Source organism: Euprymna scolopes, chromosome 6 (genome assembly GCF_053919585.1).
Source record: "Euprymna scolopes isolate OS-2025 chromosome 6, ASM5391958v1, whole genome shotgun sequence".
Classification (NCBI taxonomy): Eukaryota; Metazoa; Mollusca; class Cephalopoda; order Sepiida; family Sepiolidae; genus Euprymna; species Euprymna scolopes.
Window position 1 is genome coordinate 115,741,085 of NC_136487.1, and position 18,611 is coordinate 115,759,695.

The following is an 18,611-nucleotide window of genomic DNA, read 5'->3' on the forward strand; positions in this document are numbered from 1 at the left end:
ATTATCATCACAATCATCATGATGTAAACAGTATATAAATGACATTATCCTCACAATTCTCATGATGTAAACAGTATATAAATGACATTATCTTCACAATCATCATGATGTAAACAGTATATAAATGACATTATCATCACAATCCTCATGATGTAAACAGTATATAAATGACATTATCATCACAATCCTCATGATGTAAACAGTATATAAATGACATTATCATCACAATCCTCATGATGTAAACAGTATATAAATGACATTATCATCACAATCATCATGATGTAAACAGTATATAAATGACATTATCCTCACAATTCTCATGATGTAAACAGTATATAAATTACATTATCCTCACAATCATCATGATGTAAACAGTATATAAATTACATTATCATCACAATCATCATGATGTAAACAGTATATAAATGACATTATCATCACAATCATCATGATGTAAACAGTATATAAATGACATTATCCTCACAATCATCATGATGTAAACAGTATATAAATTACATTATCCTCACAATCATCATGATGTAAACAGTATATAAATTACATTATCCTCACAATCATCATGATGTAAACAGTATATAAATGACATTATCATCACAATCGTCATGATGTAAACAGTATATAAATGACATTATCCTCACAATTCTCATGATGTAAACAGTATATAAATTACATTATCCTCACAATCATCATGATGTAAACAGTATATAAATTACATTATCCTCACAATCATCATGATGTAAACAGTATATAAATTACATTATCATAACAATCATCATGATGTAAACAGTATATAAATCACATTATCATCACAATCGTCATGATGTAAACAGTATATAAATGACATTATCCTCACAATTCTCATGATGTAAACAGTATATAAATTACATTATCCTCACAATCATCATGATGTAAACAGTATATAAATTACATTATCATCACAATCATCATGATGTAAACAGTATATAAATGACATTATCATCACAATCCTCATGATGTAAACAGTATATAAATGACATTATCATCACAATCCTCATGATGTAAACAGTATATTAATTACATTATCATCACAATCCTCATGATGTAAACAGTATATAAATGACATTATCATCACAATCGTAATGATGTAAACAGTATATAAATGACATTATCTTCACAATCCTCATGATGTAAACAGTATATAAATGACATTATCATCACAATCCTCATGATGTAAACAGTATATAAATGACATTATCATCACAATCCTCACGATGTAAACAGTATATAAATGACATTATCATCACAATCCTCATGATGTAAACAGTATATAAATTACATTATCATCACAATCATCATGATGTAAACAGTATATAAATTACATTATCCTCACAATCATCATGATGTAAACAGTATATAAATGACATTATCATCACAATCCTCATGATGTAAACAGTATATAAATTACATTATCATCACAATCGTTATGATGTAAACAGTATATAAATGACATTACCTTCACAATCCTCATGATGTAAACAGTATATAAATGACATTATCATCACAATCCTCATGATGTAAACAGTATATAAATGACATTATCATCACAATCCTCATGATGTAAACAGTATATAAATGACATTATCCTCACAATCATCATGATGTAAACAGTATATAAATGACATTATCATCACAATCCTCATGATGTAAACAGTATATAAATGACATTATCATCACAATCCTCATGATGTAAACAGTATATAAATGACATTATCCTCACAATCGTCATGATGTAAACAGTATATAAATTACATTATCCTCACAATTCTCATGATGTAAACAGTATATAAATTACATTATCATCACAATCCTCATGATGTAAACAGTATATAAATTACATTATCATCACAATCCTCATGATGTAAACAGTATATAAATTACATTATCATCACAATCATCATGATGTAAACAGTATATAAATGACATTATCATCACAATCCTCATGATGTAACAGTATATAAATGACATTATCATCACAATCCTCATGATGTAAACAGTATATAAATGACATTATCATCACAATCATCATAATGTAAACAGTATATAAATGACATTATCATCACAATCCTCATGATGTAAACAGTATATAAATGACATTATCATCACAATCCTCATGATGTAAACAGTATATAAATGACATTATCATCACAATCATCATGATGTAAACAGTATATAAATTACATTATCATCACAATCCTCATGATGTAAACAGTATATAAATTACATTATCATCACAATCGTAATGATGTAAACAGTATATAAATGACATTATCATCACAATCCTCATGATGTAAACAGTATATAAATTACATTATCATCACAATCATCATGATGTAAACAGTATATAAATTACATTATCATCACAATCATCATGATGTAAACAGTATATAAATTACATTATCATCACAATCGTAATGATGTAAACAGTATATAAATGACATTATTATCACAATCCTCATGATGTAAACAGTATATAAATGACATTATCATCACAATCATCATGATGTAAACAGTATATAAATTACATTATCATCACAATCCTCATGATGTAAACAGTATATAAATTACATTATCATCACAATCGTAATGATGTAAACAGTATATAAATGACATTATCATCACAATCCTCATGATGTAAACAGTATATAAATGACATTATCATCACAATCCTCATGATGTAAACAGTATATAAATGACATTATCATCACAATCCTCATGATGTAAACAGTATATAAATTACATTATCATCACAATCATCATGATGTAAACAGTATATAAATGACATTATCATCACAATCATCATGATGTAAACAGTATATAAATGACATTATCATCACAATCCTCATGATGTAAACAGTATATAAATTACATTATCATCACAATCGTAATGATGTAAACAGTATATAAATGACATTATCTTCACAATCCTCATGATGTAAACAGTATATAAATGACATTATCATCACAATCCTCATGATGTAAACAGTATATAAATGACATTATCATCACAATCCTCATGATGTAAACAGTATATAAATTACATTATCCTCACAATCATCATGATGTAAACAGTATATAAATGACATTATCCTCACAATCATCATGATGTAAACAGTATATAAATTACATTATCATCACAATCGTCATGATGTAAACAGTATATAAATGACATTATCATCACAATCCTCATGATGTAAACAGTATATAAATGACATTATCCTCACAATTCTCATGATGTAAACAGTATATAAATTACATTATCATCACAATCCTCATGATGTAAACAGTATATAAATTACATTATCCTCACAATCATCATGATGTAAACAGTATATAAATTACATTATCATCACAATCCTCATGATGTAAACAGTATATAAATTACATTATCATCACAATCCTCATGATGTAAACAGTATATAAATTACATTATCATCACAATCATCATGATGTAAACAGTATATAAATGACATTATCATCACAATCCTCATGATGTAAACAGTATATAAATGACATTATCATCACAATCCTCATGATGTAAACAGTATATAAATGACATTATCATCACAATCATCATGATGTAAACAGTATATAAATGACATTATCATCACAATCCTCATGATGTAAACAGTATATAAATTACATTATCATCACAATCCTCATGATGTAAACCGTATATAAATGACATTATCATCACAATCCTCATGATGTAAACAGTATATAAATGACATTATCATCACAATCCTCATGAGGTAAACAGTATATAAATGACATTATCATCACAATCCTCATGATGTAAACAGTATATAAATGACATTATCATCACAATCATCATGATGTAAACAGTATATAAATGACATTATCATCACAATCATCATGATGTAAACAGTATATAAATGACATTATCACCACAATCCTCATGATGTAAACCGTATATAAATTACATTATCATCACAATCCTCATGATGTAAACAGTATATAAATGACATTATCATCACAATCCTCATGATGTAAACAGTATATAAATGACATTATCATCACAATCGTCATGATGTAAACAGTATATAAATGACATTATCATCACAATCCTCATGATTTAAACAGTATATAAATGACATTATCATCACAATCGTCATGATGTAAACAGTATATAAATGACATTATCATCACAATCCTCATGATGTAAACAGTATATAAATTACATTATCATCACAATCATCATGATGTAAACAGTTTATAAATTACATTATCCTCACAATCGTCATGATGTAAACCGTATATAAATGACATTATCATCACAATCGTCATGATGTAAACAGTATATAAATGACATTATCATCACAATCGTCATGATGTAAACAGCATATAAATGACATTATCATCACACTCGTCATGATGTAAACAGCATATAAATTACATTATCATCACAATCGTAATGATGTAAACAGCATATAAATGACAATATTATCACAATCGTCATTATTTTAAGAGTATATACATGACATTATCATCACAATCGTCATGAGTTAATCAGCATATAAATGACATTATCATCACAATCGTCAGGATTTAAACAGTATATAATGACATTATCATCACAATCGTCATGATTTAAAGAGTATAAAAATGACATTATCATCACAATCGTCATGATTTAAAGGTTCTATAAATGACATTATCATCTTAATAGTCTTGATTTAAAGAGTATATAAATGACATTATCATCACAATCGTCATGATGTAAACAGTATATAAATGACATTATCATCACAATTGTCATGATGTAAACAGCATATAAATGACATTATCATCACAATCGTCATGATGTAATCAGTATAATTATTACATTATCATCAAAATCATCACGATGTAAACACTATATAAATGACATTATCATCACATTCGTCAGGATGTAAACAATATATAAATGACATTATCATCACAATCGTAATGATGTAAACAGTATATAAATGACAATATTATCACAATCGTCATTATTTTAAGAGTATATAAATTACATTATCATCACAATCGTCATGAGTTAAACAGCATGTAAATGACATTATCATAACAATCGTCAGGATTTAAACAGTATATAAATGACATTATCATCACAATCGTCATGATTTAAAGAGTATATAAATGACATTATCATCACAATCGTCATGATGTAAACAGTATATAAATGACATTATCATCAAAATCGTCATGATGTAAACAGTATATAAATGACATTATCATCACAATCGTCATGATTTAATCAGTATATTAATGACATTATCATCAAAATCATCACGATGTAAACAGTATATAAATGACATTATCATCACAATCGTCATGATGTAAACAGCATATAAATGACATTATCATCACAATCGTCATGATGTAATCAGTATATTAATGACATTATCATCAAAATCATCATGATGTAAACAGTATATAAATGACATTATCATCACAATCGTCATGATGTAAACAATATATAAATGACATTATCATCACAATTGTTATAATGTAAGCATTATATAAATGATATTATCATCACAATCGTCACGATATAATCAGTATATTAATGACATTATCATCACAATCGTCATGATGTAAACAGTATATAAATGACATTATCATCACAATCCTCATGATGTAAACAACATGTAAATTACATTATCATCACAATCGTCATGATGTAAACAGTATATAAATGACATTATCATCACAATCGTCATGATGTAAACAGTATATAAATGACATTATCATCACAATCGTCATGATGTAAACAGTATATAAATGACATTATCCTCACAATCCTCATGATGTAAACAGTATATAAATGACATTATCATCACAATCGTCATGATGTAAACAGTATATAAATGACATTATCATCACAATCGTCATGATGTAAACAGTATATAAATGAAATTATCATCACAATCGTCATGATGTAAACAGTATATAAATGACATTATCATCACAATCGTCATGATGTAAACAGTATATAAATGACATTATCCTCACAATCGTCATGATGTAAACAGTATATAAATGACATTATCATCACAATCGTCATGATGTAAACAGTATATAAATGACATTATCCTCAAAATCCTCATGATGTAAACAGTATATAAATTACATTATCTTCATAATCCTCATGATGTAAACAGTATATAAATGACATTATCATCACAATCGTCATGATGTAAACAGTATATAAATGACATTATCCTTACAATCCTCATGATGTAAACAGTATATAAATGACATTATCATCACAATCGTCATGATGTAAACAGTATATAAATGACATTATCCTCACAATCGTCATGATGTAAACAGTATATAAATGACATTATCCTCACAATCTTCATGATGTAAACAGTATATAAATGACATTATCCTCACAATCCTCATGATGTAAACAGTATATAAATGACATTATCCTCACAATCGTCATGATGTAAACAGTATATAAATGACATTATCCTCACAATCCTCATGATGTAAACAGTATATAAATTACATTATCATCACAATCGTCATGATGTAAACAGTATATAAATGACATTATCATCACAATCGTCATGATGTAAACAGTATATAAATGACATTATCCTCACAATCCTCATGATGTAAACAGTATATAAATGACATTATCATCACAATCGTCATGATGTAAACAGTGTATAAATGACATTATCCTCACAATCGTCATGATGTAAACAGTATATAAATGACATTATCATCACAATCGTCATGATGTAAACAGTATATAAATCACATTATCCTCACAATCGTCATGATGTAAACAGTATATAAATGACATTATCATCACAATCGTCATGATGTAAACAGTATATAAATGACATTATCCTCACAATCGTCATGATGTAAACAGTATATAAATGACATTATCATCACAATCGTCATGATGTAAACAGTATATAAATGACATTGTAATCACAATCGTCATGATGTAAACAGTATATAAATGACATTATCATCACAATCGTCATGATGTAAACAGTATATAAATGACATTATCCTCACAATCGTCATGATGTAAACAGTATATAAATTACATTATCATCACAATCGTCATGATGTAAACAGTATATAAATGACATTGTGCTCACAATCCTCATGATGTAAACAGTATATAAATGACATTATCATCACAATCGTCATGATGTAAACAGTATATATATGACATTATCCTCACATCGTCATGATGTAAACAGTATATAAATGACATTATCATCACAATCGTCATGATGTAAACAGTATATAAATGACATTATCCTCACAATCGTCATGATGTAAACAGTATATAAATGACATTATCATCACAATCGTCATGATGTAAACAGTATATAAATGACATTATCATCACAATCCTCATGATGTAAACAGTATATAAATGACATTATCCTCACAATCCTCATGATGTAAACAGTATATAAATGACATTATCATCACAATCGTCATGATGTAAACAGTATATAAATGACATTATCCTCACAATCGTCATGATGTAAACAGTATATAAATGACATTATCATCACAATCGTCATGATGTAAACAGTATATAAATGACATTATCCTCACAATCGTCATGATGTAAACAGTATATAAATGACATTATCATCACAATCGTCATGATGTAAACAGTATATAAATGACATTATCCTCACAATCCTCATGATGTAAACAGTATATAAATGACATTATCATCACAATCGTCATGATGTAAACAGTATATAAATGACATTATCCTCACAATCGTCATGATGTAAACAGTATATAAATGACATTATGCTCACAATCCTCATGATGTAAACAGTATATAAATTACATTATCATCACAATCCTCATGATGTAAACAGTATATAAATGACATTATCCTCACAATCCTCATGATGTAAACAGTATATAAATGACATTATCATCACAATCGTCATGATGTAAACAGTATATAAATGACATTATCCTCACAATCCTCATGATGTAAACAGTATATAAATGACATTATCATCACAATCGTCATGATGTAAACAGTATATAAATGACATTATCCTCACAATCGTCATGATGTAAACAGTATATAAATGACATTATCATCACAATCGTCATGATGTAAACAGTATATAAATGACATTATCCTCACAATTGTCATGATGTAAACAGTATATAAATGACATTATCATCACAATCTTCATGATGCAAACAGTATATAAATGACATTATCCTCACAATCGTCATGATGTAAACAGTATATAAATGACATTATCATCACAATCGTCATGATGTAAACAGTATATAAATGACATTATCCTCACAATCCTCATGATGTAAACAGTATATAAATGACATTATCATCACAATCGTCATGATGTAAACAGTATATAAATGACATTATCCTCACAATCCTCATGATGTAAACAGTATATAAATGACATTATCCTCACAATCCTCATGATGTAAACAGTATATAAATGACATTATCATCACAATCGTCATGATGTAAACAGTATATAAATGACATTATCCTCACAATCGTCATGATGTAAACAGTATATAAATGACATTATCATCACAATCGTCATGATGTAAACAGTATATAAATGACATTATCCTCACAATCCTCATGATGTAAACAGTATATAAATGACATTATCCTCACAATCCTCATGATGTTAACAGTATATGAATGACATTATCATCACAATCGTCATGATGTAAACAGTATATAAATGACATTATCCTCACAATCGTCATGATGTAAACAGTATAAAAATGACATTATCATCACAATCGTCATGATGTAAACAGTATATAAATGACATTATCCTCACAATCCTCATGATGTAACAGTATATAAATGACATTATCCTCACAATCCTCATGATGTAAACAGTATATAAATGACATTATCATCAAAATCGTCATGATGTAAACAGTAAATAAATGACATTATCCTCACAATCGTCATGATGTAAACAGTAAATAAATCACATTATCATCACAATCGTCATGATGTAAACAGTATATAAATGACATTATCCTCACAATCGTCATGATGTAAACAGTATATAAATGACATTATCATCACAATCCTCATGATGTAAACAGTATATAAATAACATTATCCTCACAATCCTCATGATGTAAACAGTATATAAATGAAATTATCATCACAATCGTCATGATGTAAACAGTATATAAATGACATTATCCTCACAATCGTCAGGATGTAAACAGTATATAAATGACATTATCATCACAATCGTCATGATGTAAACAGTATATAAATGACATTATCATCACAATCGTCATGATGTAAACAGTATATAAATGACATTATCCTCACAATCGTCATGATGTAAACAGTATATAAATGACATTATCCTCACAATCGTCATGATGTAAACAGTATATAAATGACATTATCATCACAATCGTCACGATGTAAACAGTATATAAATGACATTATCCTCACAATCCTCATGATGTAAACAGTATATAAATGACATTATCATCACAATCGTCATGATGTAAACAGTATATAAATGACATTATCCTCACAATCGTCATGATGTAAACAGAATATAAATGACATTATCATCACAATCGTCATGATGTAAACAGTATATAAATGACATTATCATCACAATCGTCATGATGTAAACAGTATATAAATGACATTATCCTCACAATCGTCATGATGTAAACAGTATATAAATGACATTATCATCACAATCGTCATGATGTAAACAGTATATAAATGACATTATCCTCACAATCGTCATGATGTAAACAGTATATAAATGACATTATCCTCACAATCGTCATGATGTAAACAGTATATAAATGACATTATCATCACAATCGTCATGATGTAAACAGTATATAAATGACATTATCCTCACAATTCTCATGATGTAAACAGTATATAAATGACATTATCATCACAATCGTCATGATGTAAACAGTATATAAATGACATTATCATCACAATTCTCATGATGTAAACAGTATATAAATGACATTATCATCACAATCGTCATGATGTAAACAGTATATAAATGACATTATCATAACAATCGTCATGATTTAAACAGCATATAAATGACATTATCATCACAATCGTCATTATGTAAACAATATATAAATGACATTATCCTCACAATCGTCATGATGTAAACAGTATATAAATGACATTATCATCACAATCGTCATGATGTAAACAGTATATAAATTACATTATCCTCACAATTCTCATGATGTAAACAGTATATAAATGACATTATCATCACAATCGTCATGATGTAAACAGTATATAAATGACATTATCCTCACAATTCTCATGATGTAAACAGTATATAAATGACATTATCATCACAATCGTCATGATGTAAACAGTATATAAATGACATTATCATCACAATCGTCATGATGTAAACAGTATATAAATGACATTATCCTCACAATCGTCATGATGTAAACAGTATATAAATGACATTATCATAACAATCGTCATGATTTAAACAGCATATAAATGACATTATCATCACAATCGTCATTATGTAAACAATATATCAATGTCATTATGCTTCCCTGTTCTGAGTCTCCGTTATATGTCTTAATATGTTCCCCGACTATTTAACATATAGGATATTCAGACATGTGGCAAAACTTTATTTGTTTTCGTCCGGAAATATAGTCGTTAAGTGGTCAAAATTTAAACATTGGTACGTGGGGCTCATGGGATTTTTATCAGTTTTCAACTGTTTCATGAATGCGTGCGTGAATGATTCACATTACTGATTACTTACATTTTGAATAAGTAGGTTTGAAAACAATCTTTAAAGATCGTGTCACATCGGCATAAGGGATATCGTACTTCACTCACTCTCTTTAGGTAATGGTTTCGATCTCAGCTGGAGTACTCCTTTTTTAAAAAAATAGCCTGTGATGTTTCCTGGAAGCTGAGTGTCAACGTCTCCCCAGGTTTCCAGTACTCTCCACCTCTATCGATAACATTTGCAAATAAATTCGGATTATCGCAACAGCTGCTTGCCATTGATTTCTCGTTGGCAGCAGCTATAGGTCATTGCTTGGATTTTAGTGGCAATATGCCTCCCCAAGGCTCCAGTTCTCTTCACACTTATTTGGCTGAGGTCTGGTCAGTTCATCGGTCTTTCATTTCTCCTTGACTCTACTTGGTTATTTGGTCTCTCTCTTTTTTTAGGGGGCGGGGAGTGATGTGGCAATGTGGGTAGGGTTGGGTTAGAGAACTTATAGATATGCGGCTTCAATTTTCTTGGTTCCATGTAGTGTTTCATGTTTTGCCTTTGCAGCAGTTTATCTGGCCCACATTTGTTGCTTAAACGTTAATTATAAATGAAAATATGGTTAGAAGGATATTTAATTGATCAAAATCGATTAAAAAGATTTTCTCAAATCTCAATGCTACATATGTCAAATGTCGAGTCTGTCGACCGAAAATTGACAGAGTTATTTGGTAAGGAAGTGTACAGACACACACACACATTTTCACTTTTATAGATACTAGCGGGACCTGTGAAAATTCCACAGGAGACTCATTCATATGTAATATATTGATGTTGGCATTCTGTAGATGTTCAGCGTAAATGGAGACGCTCTAATATTATTGTAACTCTTTTGTTAAAACTGCAAAAGTATTCATCTAAGCTAGCACTAACGGTCGTAAAGTATGCTTAAATATGATATTTTAATTCTTGCAGATTTTGTATATATTATTATAGAGTTAATGTTTTATTGATTTTTATATGTTATAAAGTTGCGATTTCAAGAATAAAAAAAATATATCCATATGACTTGGGTGCATTAGCTTGAATCGAAACCAATATATAAACTTATAATATATATATATATATATATATATATATATATATATATATATATATATATATATATATATATATATATATAACTTGAGATCCTTCAGCCATAATCGAAACCGAACCCAAAACTTATGAAGAATTCTTGTCACATTATTTATGACAAGAAATAGAAGAGTATAACAATTAAACGACCCGGATGTAAGCGTGACACACAAAAGAACACACACGCCATCGTATTAATATATAGATATATAGATTAGTTCCAGCAATAAATTCGCTTTTTCACTTGTTAACAAATTACTCACTCTTTACTTTACAAGTATTTGATGGAATATGCGCTGATGAACTCGCTGCAATTGTATCCCCTCGGCATAAATACTCACGATAAACCCGACATCTCGCCCCTTCATTTTAGACGTATCTCGATGCCGGAAACCCTAACCCAACATGCAGGAATTTAAATGTAATGCGAACAGACGTCTCGTTACATAGTGCCCCTGTAGACATCGTCCCAAGTTGCAGCCCATTATGTTTCAAGTGACGATATGCCTTTTTTGTGTAAATAAAAAATAAGTACAAATTATTCAGCAATAAGTCTACACTCTCCCTCAAAAGTGACGGAAAAATTTTCAAAACTAGATAGGAGACTCGACGTTGCCCGGGATTAAATGAGGATCTACGAATGCTCCACACTTCCAATATTTTTATTTTCACCGAAATCGACGAAATGGCCCATTTTTTAATCAAATCGATTGGTTGCATGCTCTAATAACCTACCGCGATGCACCGGAAAAAAGCTTAAAATGCTTCCTCGCAAGAACTTAGTCCACAATACATTGTAGTCTACATTGCACTGTAGAGAATCTACTATAGATTTTATGAAATGATTTTATATAATGTCTTTAATTAAAGTTTAAAAAGCAAAAGTCAAGTATCATGTTTCAATTGTGCTCTAAACAAAAAAATATTCATTTTAATGCGCCTCTCTCTTATCAAAGAACCTGCTGTTGATTTTATATGCCGGACCCTTCTGCTTGTGCGGTGATTAAAATTTCTTAAATGTATTTGTGATGTTGGGCAACAACGGGTCTCCTATCTAGTTTTGAATGTGTTAATTTTGGTCAAAATACGAATGTTCCTTCTTGAATCGGATTTTTTTCAGTTATTAATTTTCGATACTTATCGGGAAGAATTTTTTCAGGAGAATATTTTATATTACACCGGCCGGTATAACGTACAGTATTCTCCTGTAAACAGTATTCTTTTTATCTATAAGAGAAAGATTTTTTCGATTTTCTATACCTATCAGATGAATTTCTATACAAAACATTTCTAAGAACACTACCAGACATATAAATTACCTTTGTGTGAAATTTGCAAAATATAGGCTCAGCCGTTTCGGAACCTATGAGGAAGAAACTCACATACAAACATAAAGTGATTTTTATATAATAGTAGAGATAGAAATAGAGAATAAGTGAATAGCACGGTGGAATCAACCCGATGCGCTAAGCTAAGTTAAAAGCACATCAGGTTGACTCCGCCGTGAAGTCAACCCAATACCTGGAGAGCAAATCGATTTCATTTCTTTAAATGTCTAACAAAAGAAAATCGTGCATAACATATGTGACTGCCACAATTTCTATAGCTTATACGTTTTGATTCTCCAAAATGGCGAATATCTGTCGACTTTTGAATTTCGTTAGCATTGTTTAGATTAGAGTTGTCTTTTGAAAGGACCACGCCCTGAAATATGGGTTAGGCCTCTCCTTAAACTGATAAGCTTCTTCGCTCTTTTTATTACAATGGCGCGGTTAAAACGTCACGTAGATACTACAGGACGAGTGGGGGGTGGGGGATAAGCATATTTCCATAAAATCTATTGAATTTACTAAGCACATTAAATATGTAGTACCTCTGCTGTGCTTAGTAAGAATGACAACACCCTAATATATAAATTCAAATGCCAGTGTTAATCATCTAATCTATCTATTTTCTTTTTTTCATTTTAATATAGTTTCATAGAAATGTTTCTGTTATGTCGCAAAAAACTATTATCTTTACGTCACAAGTGTCACGCTCATACATTAATTCCATAGCTAATATAACATACTGACCCAACGGGTCACGGGTAGTCTAGTATATACGAAATCTGCAAGAATTAAAATATATTTAAGCGTACATTACGAACTGGCTGCGCCGGGCGTCTCTGCTAGCTTAGATAAATACTTTTGCAGTTTTAACAAGAGTTGAAATAAAATCAGAGCATCTCTATTTACACAATGAATGCCAACATCTATATATTACATAAGAATGAGTCTCCTATGGAATTTCCACAGATCCCACTACTTATTTGCATCTCGATTTTGTTTTTTGTTTTCTGTTATTTTGTTTTATTTTTTGTTTTTTGTTTTTTGTTTTTTCGGGTTTTTCTTTTTACAGTAAATCAATTTAATAACTGGGGCTGTGACAGCAGAATATTCTTTTCATTGTTTTGACTCTTGAGTATATATCCGTTAATATCTTATACGTTTTTATAGAAACTGATGTGGTTTTCAGTTGATTAACTGTGTCTAACTGCGTCGGATATAGACTCGAGAGTCAAAAGAATGAAAAGAATATGCTGTTGTCACAGCCTTATTAATACCCCACCAAATTTATATAATTAAAATAAAATTTAAACATTCATAGAAGGAAGGCACATAAACGTTAACGAAGCCCAACGACCTCTCCATGTTATAAATGTTTTTCTAAATAGTAACATAATTTTTTAGAAATTCGTTCATAACAATGGCGGGGAGGGGGGGCATTGTTAATATTTTGTTCTTACATCGTTTTCTCATTTTTACCTACTAATCGTTGATTATTTTCAACTGTTTATGAAAACTTTCAAGTAGCATGTTGTACTCTAACGACGAACTGATACAATTTGGCTTTGTTTAAAATCAAAATAAACCTTTTATTGTCTTTCAGTTTGCAATATATTGCAAGGAAAACATTTGAGAAAAATATACGCGGAAATTACCCGGGGGGGGGGTATATAATAATTTGAAAATTTACAAAAAAAAACAAACAAACAAATCTCTAATTAAATATTTATAAATATTAAAAGAATCGGAATTGGAATCGGGAATCGAATCAGAATCGGAAATTTAGAACGGAATCGGTAATTGGATCGGAATTGGGAAAAAATTTTGAATCTCCTATCACTAATAAATACATATATATATGTATGCATGTATATATATGCGTGTGCTTGAACTTTTCATCTTATATACTGCACAATTATACAATGCAAACCATATGCATCAATAGAACTGAACATAATGGTTAAATGAAACCAATCAACCAATAAGAAACCAGAAAAAAATGAATAATTATGTAATTTCGTTTTTCAAAGAATATTCAAATTAGTTAACATTTATTTAGTCACTTGCATATATGTTATGTTATGCTGAGGTAACACCGGGTGACCTTGCTGATAGTTGATTTAGAACATCGACTGTTATTACAAAAATAGTCAAATGTTAGATAATGAACATTATTATTGTTTTGTAACTGTTATGGTGAAAAAAGTAAGCAGAGAGAATGTAGTGGTCATAAGCAGAGGGAGTTTTTAAAACCTAGTAATAGAAAAATAAATTTGGCTAGAAAACGTGACCGAAGGGCACGTGCTAAGTCTTCGTACAGTCGAGTGACTTAAGCACAAAGGAATAGTTGCATATATACAAGTGAATTAAGAGAAGACAGAACTGGAGAGACGGCTAGATGGAGAACTGACAGAACTGGGGAGACGGCTAAAGGAGATTTTGGAGGCAGGGCTTGTAATGCCCCTGTATAGGGGGTGAAGCAGGAAACATTATGAAATAAAAGCTGTCTAAAATATAATCGAAGACTCCTGGGCGTTTCTTTGGGAGAAATGTCACTTTAGCTTTTGTGCTCCATCCCATTTGTATTATCCGTATTGCAAATATCCTATAGCTTATGCCACACACATGCACAAGGATTTATGAACACTAGACTACACGAAGAAACTTCACTATATATACAACTCAGCATATACCCAATACACTTTATACAGCGTTTTACATAAATATAGACTTTATACCCCCAGAGCGTAACATATCCATGACTGAGTATATTATGAAGTTCGTTTTAATAATTTTTAAATAGAAAATGTAGACTTTTAATACCAATGTAAATGCAACGAAAAACTCAGCTATGAGGGGCGTGCAATAAGTAATGCCCCTGACCCACTTCCAGTTATCTGATCTAGCTGAAATTTTGTATGCGCAATGATTTATATCTTTACGGGTTATGTGGCAAATTACACCTCTGAAGTAATTGTGGTTTCTGTTTTACAGGTGTTTGAACTGAGTCAGGTGTGAAATGGAGCCTGTTGAATGTCGAGCAGTGATCAGGTTTTTATATATCAAAGGACGCACACCACAGGAGACTTTTGATGAAATGAAAGAAACTTATGGTGATAATGCCCCATCATATGACCTTGAAACAGCTCCCAGACGTGATCGCCCCCCCCCTTCTGCCATTGATGAGGCATCTGTCCGTCAAGTTGAGGCTGCCATTTTGGAAGATCGGCGCATTACTATTAGCCAAATAGCCCAAGATGTCAAGATTAGTACAGGGTCTGTGGAAACTATCATTCATGACAATTTGCATATGCATAAGGTGTCTGCCAGATGGATTCCCAGGTTGCACACACCATTCCAGAAGCAAGAACGCGTCGAATGCTCGAGGATGAATTTGGAGATGTGCCAAGAAGATGAGTCAAAGTTTTTCAAAAGACTGATTACACGGGATGAAACCTGGGTCCATCACTATGATCCAGAGACCAAAGCCCAATCAATGCAGTGGAAGCACTTGGACTCACCACCTCCAAAGAAGGCAAGGGTGCAGCCCTCCGCTGGCAAGGTCATGCTCACAGTCTTCTGGGACCAGGACGGAGTAGTGATGACAGATATCCTGGCAAAGGGTACCACAATTACAGGAGCCTATTATGCTTCACTTTTGAGGAAATTAAGGGAAGCTATCAAAATCAAGAGGTGGAGCAAGATCAGCAAATGTACCCTCCTCCTGCAGGACAACGCTCCAGTCGACAACTCGCATGCCACGAGATCAGAAGCACGGGGCGTGTCGTCATGAAATCCTCCCCATCCTCCCTACTCTCCTGACTTTGCACCCTCTGACTTTCACCTCTTCCAGCCATGAAGTTGTTTTTGAAAGGAAAGCGTTTCCCAGATGATGCAGCCTTGATTTCTGAAGTCACATAGTTGTTGGAGGACCAACCTGGGGTGTTCTACAAAAACGGTCGTCAGAGCTGCATCAAACGATGGGAGAAATGCATAACTCTGGGTGGTTCCTATGTAGAGAAAGACTAATAACTTTACCAAGTTTCGTTGCTCTACTGCTATGGGAAGTGGGTCAGGGGCATTACTTATTTCACGCCCTTCGTATATATAAGCTACTCTGTTTGTGTCTATTGCTTTTGTTTGTATTTTTTAAATTTCACACAAATGTATTTTATGTATCTGGGATTGTTCTTGGATAGGTTTTGTATCAGATGCCTCCAATAAATATCGAAAATCTACAATCGAAAAAATTCGATTAAAGAAGGAACAGTCCCATTTTGAGTAAAGTTAACAGCCTTATACAGACTAACATTACGAGTGCATTTGTGGATTTAGCAAAGAAACCAACAAGCGATAAACAGAGTCGAAAATTCAAATATATAAAAAAAATAAATAAATAAATGTTACCAAAGGCAAGATAAATTACTCTTCTAGCTACCTGGATAAGTTTTATGTGTTTTAATGTATTTTAAATCGCATCTTACTGCGTGACTTTCTTTTTATGTGCGATTCCAATGCTCGTGTCGGCGGCTTACATTCCACATATCAGAACACACCATCGGCTCCAGTAATATTAGAAGGGAACGGCTGTTTCTGTTCTGCTAATAACTTTTATCTAATTAATACTTTCTTTCAGAACTGTAAGTTTCATACGTGGAATCATCTCAACGGCAGAAGTAAAGGCCAAATCGATGTCATTCTTTCTCGTAGCAGGTTTGATATCTATAGACACTTTCTGTCGCAACAGAATCAAAAGTGATCTTTATTCTTATCGATAAGGGTCACAGTCGAACAAATTTTTGCCCTTACCCAATTGATTGAAAAATCAATCGAGTTTAATAAACATTTAATCAATTTTACAAAAGCTTTCAATGGTATTGTTTGAACATGTTTTCCCTCACATATACACACCCACATGTACGCACGCACGTACGCACACACACACACACACGCACGCATATACACAGCCTCATACACACACTCACTTCATGCGCATACACACACCCGAGCTGTGACGTCACTTTCTTTTAAGTGAAAACCAGACATGCGCACCCAGAACACTAACTCCAGTATAAAAGTCAACAAAACCTGTCAACTTCCCTTTTTCGTCCGGACCAGCGTTCGACCTGTTGAGTCAACGAACCGACCGCGTACCCTAACGTCACTTTCCCTGCTACTGTAATATGGGGTAAGCGCACGCACACTTTATACGCTTTCTCTCTCCATGAACTGGATTGACTTTCTCACTCTATCTCCCCTTCGGCTTTGGTCCATCAAAACAGACATGTGGGCGACTCTC